The 13360-nt window shown below is 53.4% G+C and overlaps 2 non-coding genes and 1 pseudogene across 2 annotated transcripts; 1 reads left to right on the top strand and 2 right to left on the bottom strand.

Moving 5' to 3' along the window:
* LOC120384957 overlaps positions 1–13360 on the top strand; it is a 394265-nt pseudogene that overhangs the window by 351190 nt on the left and 29715 nt on the right.
* TRNAI-UAU lies at positions 9248–9341 on the bottom strand. The gene is made up of 2 exons: positions 9304–9341; positions 9248–9283 (listed from the first exon to the last, which is right to left on the bottom strand). It is a non-coding gene; the product is annotated as a tRNA-Ile (tRNA).
* On the bottom strand, positions 13143–13215 carry TRNAI-GAU. Its single transcript has one exon. It is a non-coding gene; the product is annotated as a tRNA-Ile (tRNA).

Genomic DNA, 13360 nt, shown 5'->3' on the forward strand with positions numbered 1-13360 from the left:
ACATCTACCAATGTGATATATGCCATTATGTGCCAGCAATGCCCCTCTGCCATGTACATTGGCCAAACCAGACAGTCTCTGTGCAAAAAAATAAATGGGATGTAAAGCAGACGTCAAGAATTATAACATTCAAACACCAGTAGGAGAACACTTCAACCTCTGGCCGTTCAGTAACAGATTTAAAGGTGGCAATTTTGCAACAGAAAGCTTCAAAAACAGACTCCAACGAGAAACTGCTGAACTTGAATTAATATGCAAACTAGTTACAATCAATTTAGGCTTAAATAGAGACTGAAAATGGCTGAGCCATTACACACATTGAATCTATTTCCCCATGTTAAGTATCCTCACACCTTCTTGTCAAACTACCTTAAATGGGTCATCTTGATTATCACTACAAAAGTTTTTTTTTCTCCTGCTGAGAATAGCTCATCTTAATTAATTAGCCTCTTAGAGTTGGTTGGGCAACTCCCACCTTTTCATGTTCTCTGTGTGTATGTGTGTGTGGGCATATACATATATCCTCACTATATGTTCCATTCTATGCATCCGATGAAGCCATTTATCAACATTGAATTTCAGCTGCCATTTTGTTGCCCAATCACCCAGTTTTGTGAGATCCCTTTGTAACTCTTCGCAGTCTGCCTGGGACTTAACTAACTATCTTGAACAGTTTTGTATCATCTGCAAATTTTGTCACCTCACTGTTTACCCATTTTTCCAGATCATTTATGAGTATGTTGAACAGTAATGGTCCCAGTACTGACCCCTCTGGGATACCACTATTTATCTCTCCATTCTGAAAACTGATAATTTATTCCTACCCTTTGTTTCCAAGATTTTAACCAGTTACTGATCCATGAGAGGACTTCCCTCTTATCCCATGAGTGCTTACTTTTCAAAAGTCAATTTAAATTAAATACATTTTTTTTTAAATTATATATATTTTTAGAAATCTAGACCTGTTATGTGTAACTTGCATTATCCTTATGTTAAATTTGCATTATCCTAACAAAACATTTACTTTATTCACATCTCTTTTATATATCTCATTGGCCCTGACACCCACCCTGTGAATTCAAACACCCCCCCTAATTTCAATTCCTGGGAAACTACTGGCGCCGCCTCCTGCCTGGCGAGAAGCCGCAGCACCGGGGTCACAGGGCGTGATGGGCTCAGCGGCTGTTTTCTGCCGGTCGCGGGGTGACGGTTCCTGCCCGTGGCGGCCGGGGGCTGCAGGGTCCCGATGGCAGCTGGAGGCTCTGGCATCCACCTGAGGCGGCTGGGAGCTACGGGGCCATCTGCAATAGCCGGGGGCTGCGGCTTCTCCTCACCCCCCATGGTGACTGGGAATGCCAGGCTCTGCCTGCGGTGTCTGAGAGCTGGGGGCTCCCTCTCTTGCCTCAGGCAGATGAGGACTGCCTGGGGCGGCTGGGAGCTCCAGGGTCTTCGGCGCTGCAGGGTCTATTAGCAATGACGTGGGGCTGCGGGGTCCTCACACCATCAAGGCCTGTTGGGAAATCCTGGGTCCATCCGCAGCAGCTGGGAGCTCTGGGGTCCGCTCGTAGGAGCTGCAGGGTCCATACGCAGTGGGGTGGGGCTGTGGGGGCTCCCCGGCCACCCATGGCTGCTGGGAGCTCCAGGGTCTGCCTGTGGGAGCTGTGGGGAGATGAGGGGTTTGGGGTGGAGGAGGGGGCTCCAGCCTGCAGGATGGGGCCGAGGGATTCAGAGTGCAGGAGGGGGCTGTGGGTTGAGGCAGGGGGTTGGGGTCCAGGACTGGGTGATGGCTCTGGGGTGGGGGCAGGGATGAGGGGTTCCAGGTGTGGGAGGAAGCTCTGGGCTGGGGCAGGAGTTTGAAGTGCAGGGGGGTGAGGGCTCTGGGGTGCAAGAGGGGGCTCTGGGTTTGGGGGGGTTCAGGGCTGGGGTAGGGGGTTGGGGTGCAGACTTACCTCGGGCGGCTCCTGGTCAGCGGTGCAGCAGGGGGGACCTACTGGCCACTTCCAGGGCACAGTGCGGTGCCCTAGGACACGTAGGGACCAGCCTGCCTGAGCCCCGCAGCACCGCTGACCGGACTTTATAACGCAGTCACCCGACTGGGAGCTCCAGGGTCCCCCTGTCCCATGTGGTACCTGGGAGGTCTGGGATCTCCAGAAAATGTCTGAAAATGTCTCCAGCAAGAGACTGAAGAAGCTCAATTGATTTCATTGACTGGAGGTTAAGAGGCGATTTAATCACTGGTTTAAATACGTTTTACAAATTCCCAGAGGGGGGGGATATGTGATTTAAAGGGTTCTTTAATTCACCAGACAAAGGTTGAACAAGACCCCATTGGCTTGCAGTCGATGTCAGAAAATCCCAACTGGAAATGACCATTTTTTAACCGTGAGGCTAATTATCTAGTGGAACAAGCTCCGCAAGGGAGGTGGTAAATTCCCCATCACTTGCCGTTTGTAAATCAAGACTGCAGCTCTTGCTGCAAGACACCTGGTGTGTGGGTGTCCCTGTTCTGCGTTCAGGATCCCTGGTACATGGTGGCTCCCCCCCACCAGATCAGGATCCCCACAATGGGTGCTCCCATCCCCCCATCCAGTCTCTGCGGGGGTGGGGGGTGTATAAAAAGAGACCCTGTCTCACTGTCTTGCCCAGGCTATGCTGCAGGGGCTATTCACAGGCGCGACCCCACTACTGATCGGCACGGGAGTTTTGACCTGCTCCGTTTCCGACCTGGGTGGGTTCACCCCTCCTTAGGCAACCTGGGGAGCCCAAGCTTCCCCGGGATCACCATATTGATGCCGAGCTTAGTGTGGACACCTGATCGGCACAACCCCCCGTGGCTGGGAGCTCTGGGATCCACCCATAGTAGCTGAGAGCTGTGGGGTCCATCCATGGTGGCATGGGCCTGTGGGAGCCCCTTCCGACACTGGTGGCTGATAGCTGTGAGGCCCCCACCGGCCGACAGCTCCAGTCTTGCTGCCCCAGGGCTGAGGTGGAAAATGTCACTGAGATCTCTGAAAGTCACAGATTCTGTGACCCCCTTTATATAATCTGAGCCTTAATAGTTGTTGACTGTCTCTCTCGATCTAGTGGTCTGCTCTAGCGCGGATAGGACAGGGAAGACAGAAGCTCACCCCCCAGCACAGGTTTGGGCAGCAATGGCTCTTGGGCTATTTGCTGAGCATGCAGAGGACTTGTCCAGGCCGGTGGAGCAGCTCAGCCAGATGAGGAGCTGGAAGAAGGAGACCTGAGCAGCCTGGACATCCCATTTTTTCTCCACAGCCACTGCCTGTCAGCAGGATTCCTCCTTCTCCTCAGTGAGACCAAATCTAAGCACCTAGACAGCCGGTCCGTCCGCTGCACCCCAATCCCTCATGCCTGAGCCTCCCTGCCAAAGTCCTGTACCTGGCTCCAGAGAATTGTCTCACATCTCACTGGGAACTCGACTTCTTGTGCCCAGAGAGTCTCGGCCCCTCTCAATAGAGGACCTGAGAAACACAGTGTCTGCCTTTTCCAAATAAGTGCTCGGAAAGGTTTTGTTCATGTGGCCTAATGGATAAGGCGTCTGACTTCGGATCAGGTGATTGAGGGTTCGAGTCCCTTTGTGGTTGTGCTTGTGCAGTTTTACCTTTGTGCTGAACGTCCTGCTCCCTTCAGGGCTGGAACCTCTTCTTGGCCGCTCAGGCCAATGCTCTGGCTTCAGCTAGAGCCCCGGGAAGGAGTTGGGGGTTGGGCATCACAAAGGCTGGGGCATGAGCCCCAGGTGCTTCCAGTCTCACCTTTGCCCTTCCTGACTTGCCAAAGAAAATGGGCGGCTGCCCGGGCTAGAGTGTGGAGCAGTTTCCCTCTTCCAAGTGTGCGCCTGTCCCTGTGCTGGAGGGGGGTTGCTACATAGCACCTTGGGAGCCTGGGTGTTTCTCTGCTTCTCGCCAGCTCGGAAAAGCCTCTTGGGGTAAAATCTCCTGCCCCACTGCCAAAGTGAGCACCTGGAGTGGGACCAGTCAGAGGCTCCACCAGGGGGGCTGGCTCTGCTTTCCTACCATCTTCTGATGTTGGCCACAAAGCATCAGCAGCTGGCTGTGGGTGGTTTTCAGTGGGGGTTCGGCATGCCAGGGAGCAGCCTGGCTGGGTGTCTCTGTGGCTGTCTGCTGGCCACGCATAGGCATGGTTCTCCCCTCCTCTTGCCCTGCCCTTGGTTGTTCTGTGGTTTTTAAGCCTTCCCTTGGAGCTGTCAGCACCAGCCACCTCTGCTCTAGGTGCCCAGAGGAGGAGAGGTGTTGGGCTCCAGCCTGGGACTCTGCCTCCCTCCTGCCTAGCCCTGACTATGAAACCTGGCCCTGACACTCCTTTCTTCAAGCGCCATGTGGGCTAGAGGAAAAGTGTGGTAGAAAGCACAAGGGCCAAACTTGTGGGCATCAGAAATCCCAAACACCCAGTCAAACCATAGTCACTTCTAGACCCCATTCCAACCAAAGACCTGGCTCCAGTGGGGATGAGTCACTCAGCACAAGGTAAACAACTCATTCTTAGACAGCTGGAGACAGGAAAGCACTTGGATCTCCAGGAATTTACCACAAGATCCCACTGAGATTTGAACTCAGATTTCAGCATGCCAACCATTACACCATGGGACCAGCTTGTGCTAGTTTCTCTGAACGTTGGTGATCCTATCATAGGATACCAGGGTTAGGAGGGACCTCAGGAGGTATCTAGTCCAACCCCCTGCTCAAAGCAGGGCCAAGCCACAGACAGATTATTATCCCAGATCCCTAAATGGCCCTCTCAAGGACTGAGCTCACACACCTGGGTTTAGCAGGCCAGTACTCAAACCACTGAGCTCTCCCTCCCTCACAGGCCCAGCTTGTGTAAGGGACTGTTGGCCCTTTACTAAAACTGAGTGGGGTTTTTTTGGTTGGCTAGTTCCCAGTCCCAATAGAAGGGGGAAGGGTCAATGGGAAATCAGGACCCTGAGACTGACAGGCCCCTGGGGCAATGGTCACCAACTGGTAGGGAACAAGTGAGAATTTGTTAATGAGTAAAATTCCTGGTGAAAATTGGCAAAGCTGTGGAGAGTTTGAAAAGTTCCAGTGAATTTACACATGAAGATACAAACAGAGAGACAAATAGAGAGAAAGAGAACATCACAGACTGCACAGGCCCACACAGACATAAACAAAACCAAACACACACAGCACACAGAGCCATATACACATAAGGGAAAGCCACACAAAACATAGAACAAATCCACACCAAAAAATACAGCAAAAGCCCACAACAAGAAAGCACAAAAACCACATACCAAAAGAATACTTAGCAAAAAACAATCTGCATGCAAAAGTCACACACACACACAAAACTATATGGCATCCACAAAAATCACACAGGACCCACATGCACATCAACACGACAGACAACAAAAACCCAACATACAGAAAGCCAGGCAGGGTTTGAGTCTCACAGCGAAGAGGGTGAGCACACAGGTGGTTTGGGGAGCAAAGACTGAGGGGGAGTCGGGGGCAGTGCTCTGGGCTCTGCTCGACCCCTCCTGACACAGGCGGCTGGTGGAGAGCAGAGCCTGGTAGATCTGTGGAATCTGCCCTGCTCTCTGTGAAGCAAGGGGACCTCGGTGTCTTCTGAGCTGCAATTGTATTTTCTGCAGGGCAAAATGATTGGCAGAAGCCATTTGCTTAAAGGAAACTAGTGCTGTAGGTGAGGTTTGAACTCACAAGCTCAGCATGACTCCACTCAGTACTGCTCTGTAAGTACTGGGCACTAACCCATTGCACCACTGGACCCTGCTTTCAAGAGTTTGTCTCCATGTTTCATGGATGGATTAGCAGAGTGTGTGTGTGTGGGGGGGTGCATTAGCTAAAACAAATCCATATTAAAGGCTGCAGGATGGCAGCAGCAGAGGTGGGGAGCCTCCTTCCATGTGATAGAGCTGGTTCCCCCTTCCATTGCTCAGGGGAAGGTTGGTGCTTCGAGACCACCCGGTGCTGGAATATCTCATGGGTGAGATTAACGGGACTCTTGGGAAGGGAAGGGAAGAGAAGAGAAGAGAAGAGAAGGGAGGGGAAGTCTTTTCTATCCCTGCCTAGCTCCATTGGTCTCCTGTGGCCCTTTCGGCTCTCTGCTCCCCTGTTGGGGAGATGCAGAGACAAGCCCCCATCTGGGTGAGTCACCGAGAGGCTGTGTCCCATGGCGTGTGGGGGGGAGAGGGGTAGGGGTGGGATGGGGCTCAAGGGGAGAAGGTTGTGTGTGACAGTGTGCGGGGGAGGGGGAGGGTGTGTTCCTTAGGATAGAAATAATGGAAAACACAGGGCCAGTGACAGTGGAGCCCCGTGTCTGAGTGTTATGACCCTGTGTGGTGCTGCCATTCACCTTCCCCTCCTATGGGCTCAGCTTTCATTGAATCCAGCATTTTTTCACCTGTCCTCACCACAGAGGTGTCCCACACGCCTCAGCTACCGAGTGTCCCTCTTAGAGACGCCGAGGACTGGAACTGATTTCAGCTGCTGGACAGCTCTGCTAGGTCTTTATTCATTTGCACAGGAAAATGCTGAGTGTTTAAATTCATTTCAAGCCCCCTGCCCCCATTCAGCGAACTCCTGAACATACTGGAGATGGGTCTGGAAATCGATTTTCATTCAAAAAAGTTTTTAAAGGGAATCACTTGGATTGGAACTAGGAACCCATTACCCTGCAGGGAAACATTCACCCACTGATCTATACTCTCAACAAAGAGTGTCATGTATAGCCCAGAGCAAGAACATTATTTAACCTGGGGGTTAGTAAACTTTATACAAACACCACAGCTTACAAACTCCCCACCCCCGCTCTCTGTGACCAGAGCACAACAACTACTCTCCTTGGGGCACACACAGCTCCCCAGCTCCCTGCCCGCCAGTCTCTCCAGCGTTGCTCCAATCCCTTAAAGCAGGATATCAACCACAATTTACCTTAGGGCCAGTGCCAGTCCTCCAGTCCTCCCAGTGGCCAATAATGTCACTCATACTGCCCAGAACCCGCCCCCCAAAACTCTGCCCCTCACCTGTCTAAGGCTCTGGGAGGGAGTTTGGGTGGGGGGAGGAGGTCTAGGGTGCAGGCCCTGGGCTGGGGATTGGGGTGCAGGATCTGGGAGGGAGTTTGGGTGCAGAAGGGGTGAGAGGCTGGGCTCTGGGAGGGAGTTTGGGTTGGGGAGGGGGTCTGGGCTGCAGGCTCTGGGATGGAGTTTGGGTGCTGGTGCAGGCTCTGGGCTGGGGCAGGAGGAAGGGGGAACAGGAGTAGGGGTGGGGTTGCGGGCTGTGGGAGGAAGATTGGGGTAGGCGGGAGGGGTGTGTGGAAGGGGGTGGGGTGCAGGCTCAGGAAGGGGTCAGGGGTGGCACGTCCCCGGGGCTCCAAGGCAGGGTGGGCTGGGGGTCCTCTGCATGCTGCTGCCCCCAGGCATGACCCCACAGCGTCCCATTGGCTGCAGGGGCTCGGGACGGGCAGCGCGTGGAGGCACAGACCCACCCTGCCCTGCCATGCGGAGGGGCCGGCAGCCACTGGAGTGAGCAGGCAGATGACTGGAAGGGTTTTCCCATCCCTGTAATAGCTACATGAACAGAACAATTCTTCCTTTTCTTTAGCACTATCTAAGCAGGGCTTAGGTCACCTTAACTCTATGTGTTTGGGGGTGGGTTTCACACTTTAAGAGACGTTGCGCTGCCAGTTCAGTGCCCAGCGTACACCAGCCCTTAGATCCCTCTTGGTATTTCAATGCAGGCACTGACCTGTGAGACGAAAACATCAGCTCACAAACACAGAGACTGAATTCCCCACATTTAATCTCGCTGCACTTTCCAGAAAGTCACAAAATTCTATTCATTCTTGCTAGGACAGAGGAAAAGTAAGTGACATTAAGTTTTTGGCTTGGGTAAATAAAATTAAGTGTTTAATCAATATAGTAAAAATCTGTCCTGATTCCTCTAACTAACACTATAGCGTGAAATAGGAACAGAGACAAATCTTGTCAGTGACGACTAATTTTGCAAATGATCTTCCCATTATTAATTTCCACATTGCCCCCATTGGAGGTCTGGGCATCTCCAGTGTCATTGCTCTGCATTCACCTTCCCTTAGACTTGTTCTTGGACATTTGCCTTCCTCTGCGGCATGGGGCTCGGGTCACTTGCTGGAGGATTCCTGCACCTTGAGGTCTTTAAGCCACGATTTGAGGACTTCAATAACTCAGACATAGGTTAGGGGTTTGTTACAGGAGTGGGTGGGTGAGATTCTGTGGCCTGCATTGTGCAGGAGGTCAGACTAGATGATCATAATGGTCCCTTCTGACCTTAAGTCTATGAATCTATTAATCTTTACCCAAATTTGGAAAATTGTGCAGTTCAGAATGTGAATAGTGACCTCGTCTCCTTCCTGCATCTGCTCTACATTGCTCCACAGCAGCTTCTCCACTTGCAGAGTCACCCCAGCCCTGCAGTGCAGCCACCCAGGGTTCAGCAGGGGCCCCTGGCAAGGACTGTAGGTGCAGCTAACAGCCCGGTGTGCCTGGCCGTGAGGCAGCTGTAAAAAAGCAACACCCCCCCCCCAGAAGTACAGAGACTGAATTTCCCAACTATAACATCATGACCCCCTGTAGAAAGCCGCACGTGTCAGTTGTAGTTTCACAGGGAGATGCTAAAATCAAGTGACACCAATTTTTAAGTTGAGTAAATAAAGTTGAGGAGATAGTTATTAACCTCCCAAAAATACACTAAAGATCCCTCAACATAACACCTGAAGGTGAAATATGAACAGAGACAAACCTTGTCAGCAAAGGCTCATTTCCCAAATGATCCTCAAAATGTTACTAATTCCCACCCCTCCTCCACAGGAGCTCTGTGCAGTGTCACTGTTCTGCAGGCAGCTTCCCATTCAATGCTGTTGTGGGACATTCCCAGGCCTGGAAATGTACCAACGACAGAATTTGAAGAGCAAACCTGGCTCCCCGCACCAGGCGGGATTTGAGTGTTTTGTCCCTGTCACTTAGTCTTTGTCAATAGTACAGACGCCAGGGGCAGGACTCCAGGCTCTGCTTGAGGGATCCTGGCACAGGGGCTGGGAGTAGAAAGGATGGTAGAGTCTGACCTGTGCTCTGAAGAGGAGGTAATAAGTGAAGGGGGCATTTTTGAATCCTCCTCAGTGTCCCGGGGCTGGAATTCTACATTCCACAGGCCAAATGAGGGGGTGATGCCCTGTGGTCAATGAAAACCAGTGCTCCAGGTGAGGCTTGAACTCACAACCTCAGCATAGCTCCTCTCAGCACTGCCCTATAAGTACTGTGCGCTAACCAATTGTGCCACTGGAGCACCTGTTAATTATGATGGGGGGAAGGGATGGAGAGCGGTGAGAGGGAGGTGGGATCATTGGGGAAGAGGCAGTGTAGGAGTGGGGCCTTGGGAAGTGGGGTGGTGCAGGGGTGTGGGCTTAAATGGAAGGGATGGGGCTACTGTTTGGGCTCTGGTGGCCACCACTTTTAGGCAGGGCCATCCTGGTGAGGCAGATGGGACAATTTTCCCCAGGCCCCGACCCCACAGGGGCCCCACAAGCCCTGGCCGAGAATCCCTTCCCTGGCTAGAGGCGCCTTTTTAATTTTTACTCACCCGTCAGCAGTCCGGGTCTTTGGATGCACTTCCGCAGAGGGTCCTTCAGTGCTGCCAAAGACGCAGAGCGAGTGAAGGACCCGCTGCCACTGAAGACTCGGCCGCTGCCCAGTGAGTAGAAGCATCGCAGCGGTGGCACCTTTTTTTATGTCCGCTCTCCTGCTTTGCCCCAGGCCCCCAAATCCTCTGGGCGGCCCTTCATTTAGGGAGCCTGCCCTGCTTCTGGTGGGACCACAAGACATCCCAGAGCAGAGAGGGTGGCCAGCAGAGCGGTGACAGGGTGGAACGGCAAGTGGCCGGCAATGTGGCCAGACAGCGGAGGGAGAAAGGGGCTTTCCCCCCGGGAGGTGAGAGGTGAACTCTGGGTTTTCAGTGACCCAGGACAGCAGCTGTGGGTGAGGTGCAGTGAAGGGAGGGGAACATCCACAGAGCTTCTGGTGTCTGGATTTAGGAGCCCGAGGCAAAACGCCACTGCCCAGCGCACTGGGGGGGGGGTGTTTTGCTCATAGTGTTGTGTTGTGTTGTGATTGTGGTGTTTTCCCAAGTTAATACAAGGTGATTTTCCTCCTTTTTCTTAAAGTTTCTTTTCCACACTCAGTGGTTGTGAGTGGGGAAAGTATGGCCTCTTAGAGGCACCCAGTGGCCAGGGTTAGTTTCCCCAGGTTACTGGGTGGGGGCTTAAGCAGACTGTGTGTTGTGTTGTTGAAGAGGAGCCCCAAGCACCCAGACAGGGAACTGTAACTTCAACCTTCAGAGTAAGAGCCAGAGGTGCTGCCAGCTGAGCTAGCCAGGCCGGCTAAACGTATTAACCCCTTTCACCGCAAGAGCAAACTCCAGGTACTTCTGTGCTTCTCAGCAGCTGGAAAAAAGCCTCTTGGGGAAAATGTCTCCTGCCCCACCGCCAAAAGGAGCCCCTGGAGTGGGAACGGACAGAGGCTCCACTCGGGGGCTGGTCCTGCTTTCCTACCACCTTGTGATGCTGCTGCAGAATGAATGCTGGTCTGTGGGTGGCCTTCAATGGGGGTTCGGCATGCCAGGGAGCACGCTGGCCGGGTGTCTTTGTGGCTGTCTGCTGGCCACACATAGGCATGGTTCTCCCCTCCTCTTGCCCTGCCCTTGGTGGCTCTGTGGCTTTTAAGCCTTCCCTTGGAGCTGTCAGCACCAGCCGCCTCTGCTCTAGGTGCCCAGAGGAGGAGAGGTGCTGGGCTCCAGCCTGGGACTCTGCCTCCCTCCTGCCTAGCCCTGACTATGAAGCCTGGCCCTGGAACTCCTTCCTTTAAATACCATGTGGGCAAGAGGAAGAGTGTGGCAGCTGCAGGGACCAAAGTTGTGGGCATCAGGTGAAGCAGCGAGAAACAACCATATGGTGAACCCACAGGACTCTCTAGCCAGACTGTTAAGTTCTAGGACCCCAACCTATAGCCACCAGCCCATTGAACCAGCCAGACCAAAGACCTATCTCCAGTGGGAGGGAAAACTCACTCTAGTTCACCCTGAGAGAGGGTAGCCAAGCACATTGAGCTCCAGGGCTTTGCAGCAAAATTGCATATTTCCAGGAGGTCCCACTGAGATTTGAACTCAGATTTGAGGATTCAGAGTCCTGAGTGTTGCCCATTACACCATGGGACCTACTGCTGTTCCATTTTCTAGACCCCTGTGACTCTCAGCTGGCTGGTTTGCACTCTGCACTTATTGCTTCCCACCAGCAGCTTCCTCTCGCGGGACTCTCTCTCCTCCTCCAGCGACTGTGGTCCTGCACTACCGGATCCACGGGTCCTGCCCTGAGTCCCTGCATCCCCCTGCTTTGTCTCCATTCCCTGCAGGCTGCAAAAATGTCAGGAAGCCGCCCTCCCTTCACTCGGTGCTCCCGCTCATATCGGCCAGCTGCAGCCTCATCTCCTGGAACTCGGCCAGCTGTCGCTTGATCCGATCGTACAGTCACACGCTGACCGGCTCCCCTGCCTGGATGCTCTTGTGGAAATCCCACAGGTGACACTGCAGGACTTGGCTCTGTTGGTTTCTTTAATGTTGTGGTGTTTCCCCGGCCACCGGAACAAAGCCCCCAACTCCTCTCTCACCGACTCCCATCAATCCCCCTGGTTGCCATAGAACCCTCTGATGCTTTCCTGTTCTGCCAACACTGACAGGCCTCACCCCCCTGCTCCTTTATCTTGCAAGGTCTGGATGTTCAGCTTCCAATATCCTCTGCCCTGGGTTAGGGAATTGCCCACATTGAGCACATGGTGAGAGCTGCATGATCCGCACAGTCCATTGGCTCCACCCTGCACTGGGCTGTCGACGTGCTCTCCTTCACGTAAATCCGGTCAGTGCGACTCCTGGCCTGTCCCCGCAGAAAGGTGTATCCCCTCTGCGGCTGGTGTGAGCTCGGGTCAGAGGAATAGGAGGCAACCGCCCGCCCTCCACTGGTTCCACTACAGAGAAACACGTCCTCTAAGCCGACCTCACTACAGACCTGCGCCAGGTAGTGCTCATCATAGAAGAGTTTCCTCTGACAGTTGGGAAACCAGGACCAGCAGTCCTCAGTCCGGTGCAACAATTGAAATCCCCCCTGACACCAAACACCGTGCGGTCCAGAGGAAGGGAGCCAGTTCCTTCCATAGAACTTTCCTTTCACGCCTTAACTGGGGACCATACGCACTAATAGAGCCATAACCAGTGCTACAGAGCACATCGCCCACCAGTAATGCCCCCCCTGGTTGGAGCTCCAGCCCTTTCTGTACTCGCACCATGAATGTGAAGAACAAGACTCCAACCCCATCATTCTTCACTGGCCTGGAGGACCAGAGAGATGGGCCCTTCCACCAATCACCATCAAGCTACCCTAGAGTTGTTAATGTGCATTTTATGAACACCCACCCTGTCTAAGTCCAGCTACTCCAAGGCAATGAACATCAAGTGCTGCCTCCTGGGCCCCCAAATCCGTTCCACCTTCCACAGGGCCATTTTCACAGATGACTCTTCCCTGGCACTGCCCTCGCTCAGCCGCACAGAGGAGTTTCCATCCCCCAGTCCCTGCCTGTCACTGCCTAGCAGCCCTCTGGCACCATTCCTGAGGGTCACCCTGCCTTGCTCTCTTCCTGCCATGTTGGGAAAGACAGCTCCCATCTCTCCTTGTTAAAGGTCAGATGGGCCAACTAGGGGCAGAAGCCCCTTCTGTGTTTTCCTACTGCAGAGCAAAGATCAGAGACTCACCTTCAGTGCCACCCAGAGGGGGGGCAAGTGGGGCAATTTGTCCCAGGCCCTGCAGGGGCCCCATGAGGGCCAGCCTCCGTCACTCATTTCCTGCCATATTGGGTCCACCAATAACTCATGTAGGAGAGACAGTTCCTGTCCCTCATTGTTAAAGGTCAGGCAGCCAACTAGGAGCAGAAGCCCACAGTATCTTTTCCTACTGCAGAGCCCAAGCTCAGGAACTCACCCTTGGTGCAGGCACCACTGGGCTCCCAGAAAACAAGCCACCCCTGCATAAAGAGGGATGAAAGGGCCTGCCAAAGCCTGGGATTGAACTAGGGACCTTCAAATCATCAGTCTAACACTCTCCCAACTGAGCTACTTTGGCAGCCATGGAGCAGCATTTTGGCCTGTTGCTTCTCTGCCCGGGATGTTTTTGCAGCAGTTGCACACAAACAGGACGTCATTGGGAGCGGCCCATGAAGACAAGACTCACTTTGGCCTGCCTTGCTCAGCTTGACTTGCTGCCTCAC

Source organism: Mauremys reevesii, linkage group 17 (assembly GCF_016161935.1).
Source record: "Mauremys reevesii isolate NIE-2019 linkage group 17, ASM1616193v1, whole genome shotgun sequence".
Taxonomy (NCBI): domain Eukaryota; kingdom Metazoa; phylum Chordata; order Testudines; family Geoemydidae; genus Mauremys; species Mauremys reevesii.